At 48.8% G+C, this 4,162-nt stretch overlaps 1 protein-coding gene across 1 annotated transcript in view; it reads right to left on the bottom strand.

Annotated features, from left to right (window-relative positions):
* GABRR2 (gamma-aminobutyric acid type A receptor subunit rho2) overlaps positions 1-4,162 on the bottom strand; it is a 441,060-nt gene that overhangs the window by 156,333 nt on the left and 280,565 nt on the right. The gene's annotated exons all lie outside the window — the stretch shown is intronic.

Below are 4,162 nucleotides of genomic sequence, written 5' to 3'. Positions count from 1 at the left end.
GCCATTGCGTCTACAGATTGTTTTTTAGCTTGTTACCTACTACTGGTTTTTGATATTTTTTTTAATGTAAAGCTTTACAAATATTGCAAATAGCATTTAAAAAATATAATAATATGGAAATCCTGTTTAATAATGTTAAAAATTGACATATGCTTTGCTATTATGGAATTGTTTGACCAGTTCTTACTCGCAGCAATATGTATTTGTCGTGTTCAAATTGTTAAATTAGGTTACATTTTCCATTTTTTATTATTTGAATAATATTAGTTATATTGATTAATATTGAATATTAACTCTATGATCCTTACATATGGTTGCATATGACACATTGAGGACCTCAGTCTGCCCGCCATCTTAATGGAGATGGAACCAGCAGCAAGATGTACGGCAGTTTAAAATTTTGGCCTTTGAAGCTGGCTGCAAGGCAGTCTGCAATGTTAAAAGGCCACTATGGACATTTTCCATGAACAACATGGCAGGCAGAAAACTGGGAATGACACTTTGTGCATTTAAATGTATGCCTTTCAAATTTGCAACTGTAATGTGAACCGCTGAAAGACAGATTAAAGTGTTGATCCGAATCACTACGGCGGTGCGTGTATAGGACTCGGATCCCCCAGCATGCACCACGCTCCCTCCTGATACCTGACAACCCACATTAGAATCATCAACAGAGATTGGTGTGGGTGTAAAAACGGCCATGTTTAATATTGGACATTTCATAAACATGACAAGGCTTTTCAAAATTATTATTTACAGTTATCAACACAATTTTATTATTAACTTTCCAGATCTTCTTCAGCTGGATTTTTCTCCTGCAGCACTAAAGGGGCATCTAGCATCTTCCATGCAGGGTATCCACGCAAGGTGCAACGCACCTGCGCCCATGAGGAGTGGGCCCCAAACCTCTGATCCTTGTCCGCCCTCTCCAGGGGCCCACCCTCAGACCACCAGGCTGACCAGGGACCCGGGAGGCTCGTAACCTGTCGCCCTAGCCTCCCCAGCCGGGGCCATTTTTTACAGCGGAGACCTTACCTTCTCCCCCCTCAGTGCTGGCCTAGGGAGTACGCAAGGCGGACTCCCGTCAATTTAGTCGGTCAATTTTAGTGTTTCAAGGTCATTCTACAGCCACAAAGGTGATCAGGGCCCACAGGTAATTCACCTTCCCCACCTGCGCTCTGAATGACTGATGACAATTCTACCCATCAGGGATCCGTACCAATATTTAATAACTGCATACCGTCATTGTGATATATCTCCTCACTGATGACCATTCCCTGTGGAATGCGACGCGGGCGGCCCATCGCTGAGCACAACCCGGTCCCTTATCCCTTTTTGCTGCCTTACTGAGACATTCCAGGCTCTTGGCCACGCTCCGAGTCCATCCTTGTGATACATCACCTAACAGTAAACCATCTAATGTGGAATGTGACTCGAGTGGCCCTTCGCTGAGCACTACCCGGCCCGATCCTCCTCGAGTCCTATCTCAGAGACATTCCAGGCCCCTGACCGAGCACTGGGGCCCCTCTGTCCCGCGTGGCATCATACCTGACCATGGAATTATGCCAAGGGCAAGACCCTTCCAAGCCCAGCAAACTCCGTTAACAGCCCCTCTACGACCGTCAGGGGAGAGTGTCCCAGTACTCTACCACCGTGGCAGGGAACCCTAATGAACAGGAACGAAATGGAAAAGTCAAGACACCGCCATGCCACATTGCAAACATCATTCAACAGCCACCCAGGCCAAATATGAAGGCGAAACCGCCGCCACGTGGTCCGGGTTTGCGTCTCCGCTGCTCTCCGATGCTCTCTGCCGCCGCGTGGCATGAGGCCACGCTACCTGCCTCCGCTCACTGCCCCGACCCCGGACCAGGCTACTATGACTTATTTTAAAAGGTAATAATAAAGTTAAGATTGATAAAGATGGTAGAGGGAGAGGCCTCTGGGCGCATGCCATCGGTCCGGTGGAGCAGAGGAAAGATAGGATGGGTTCCCTGGCCCCGAAACCTAAATAGGTCCCTAGCCTCCGCCCCCTACCCCACCGGAAGTGCAACACTCTTCCCCCGGAAGTACTAAGAGGACGGTCGCCCCTTGGAGCTGACCGGCCACCGTTGGACTACATGAGGAAGGGGCGGGGCCGGGAGGCCGGATCCTAAGTGCGCGCTCGTTGATGCTCGCGATGGGCACAGCACGGATAGAGTGATGCCATTGAGCAGGGGTAAGGAAGGCAAACATAAAGGGACCGCTTTGCTTGACCCACTGCGTATTCAATGTGATTCACCAGAACCATTCCAATTTGGCATCGGGTGAATCAGATTGTTATGGTGGAAGGATTGCCACTGCTGGCACGGTGCTGCTGATCGTCCCTCCATCCGAATGAGCTCCTTAGTTACAAAGAAGGTTAAATAAAACTAGCCCTAAATCCGGGAATGTAATAACAAGCATGATTATCCCTTTAAATGTACTAAGTTGTATGCATATCAACATGCCGAGTAGCATTCAACATCAAATCTCGATAATTTTATTATTTTAAAAATGTTTTGAATATTTGACTAATAAGAATTTTCCTTCATCTATAAATAAATGCACATGAAAATGTTTTTTTTGTGTGGGAAAATTTTAAAAACATGTACCAGATGCCCCAGACTTTTTTACAATGTAATATCCTTTCTCAGATATGAAGTGCTAATCAAACTCAATATTAAATCTAGAATCCGTCGACGAGTTCTGCGGGGTCTGCAACCAAAAAACATCACCTGAAGATACAGAAACATATATGGTAAATCTCAGGATTTATTTATGTATTTATTTTAATTTGTTTTTATTGCAGAATTATCAACAAAATATCGAGACAGTACGACCACCCTCGCCACCTCAGTACAAGGCATTATTCTTTCTCAAGGTTGAACACGGGCCTTCAAGCCCACATCCCGGAGGACGGGCGGCGCAGCAACGAGTTCCAACATGAGATCGTCATGAGTGTTACAGAGGGGTTTCCGGCTAACAGCACAATGAAGTATCTGCTTTTTTTTCCCCCCAACAACTCTCCCCCCCCCCCCCAATCACCCCCTGACAGAATCGTATTCCCCCTGTGGGCAACGCTCGGACCCATAGGATCTATGTAGCCGGTCTCCGCTAATACCTTCCCAAGTGACCACCTGGGAACACTTACCAACCAGTTCCCTCTGAAGGTCCCTGCAGTGTGCCCCGCATCCTCCTCTTGTGGACGCTATCTACATTAATTGTTTTCGGTTCCTGGCCCATTCCTATCTGGGTGATGTAATAACTCCCCTATACCCCTCCCTCCCCCCTGCTGCTGCTGATGCGGGTTGTAACTGTGGGTTCCGGACAGAATGGCTCACTATCAATAGGGATTACATCTACATGCCCCTGGTTTCATGGAGGCCCATGCGCAAGAAGTCTCTCATCCTCATCCTCCGTCAAATAGTCACACAAAGCCTGCACAATGATCTCCCAAGCTCTAGCCATCTCCAGGCTCTTCTCATTACCCGTTCTGGTGGCTTGCCGCATTCTCAGCACACTTTCACACCTAGACCATTTCAACAACTCGTTCGTCCATCTCCTAATAGAAGGGCCTTCCTTGCATTTCCAGCGCCATGTAATCTCTCTATGGGCCAGCATGAGCCCTAGATTGATAAACTTGCTCGTAATTTTCGTTTTCGCTGTGTGGGGAAACCAAAGTAGCAGGCATGCTGCCATATAAAACTCCACCTTCCTGTCTGTGATCGCGTTCAGCAGCTCACCCACCTCCGGCCAGTATGTACCCAACCCTGGGCAGCTCCACAACATGTTATCCAGCTCAACCCCAGGCGCTGAGCACCTCGGGCATGCCACCTCCTGCACCTGAAAATGCCGTCGGAGTTTCCCTGGGGTCAAATAGGCTCTATGCAGTATGAAAAAGTGCACCTGTTGGAACCTTGCGTTCACTACCCTTCCACGTCCGCTCCAGTATGTGGCCCCAGACCGTGTCCGGAATGGGCTTGCCTATGCTGTCCTCCCATTTGGCCTTCAGCGTCGTGAGTGGGCTACCCGATCGCAGGTCCGAAGCACGGCCGAGAACACTCCCGTCCTCATCCGCTGCCGGCCGCCGGCTGCTTCCGTGGAGCAGGCTCACTCACCGCGGTTCCCGCTGGGCTGCGGT

Source organism: Lissotriton vulgaris, chromosome 6 (assembly GCF_964263255.1).
Source record: "Lissotriton vulgaris chromosome 6, aLisVul1.2, whole genome shotgun sequence".
NCBI lineage: Eukaryota > Metazoa > Chordata > Amphibia > Caudata > Salamandridae > Lissotriton > Lissotriton vulgaris.
Note: the sequence above shows the minus strand (reverse complement) of the source record. Positions and strands in the feature narration are given on the sequence as shown.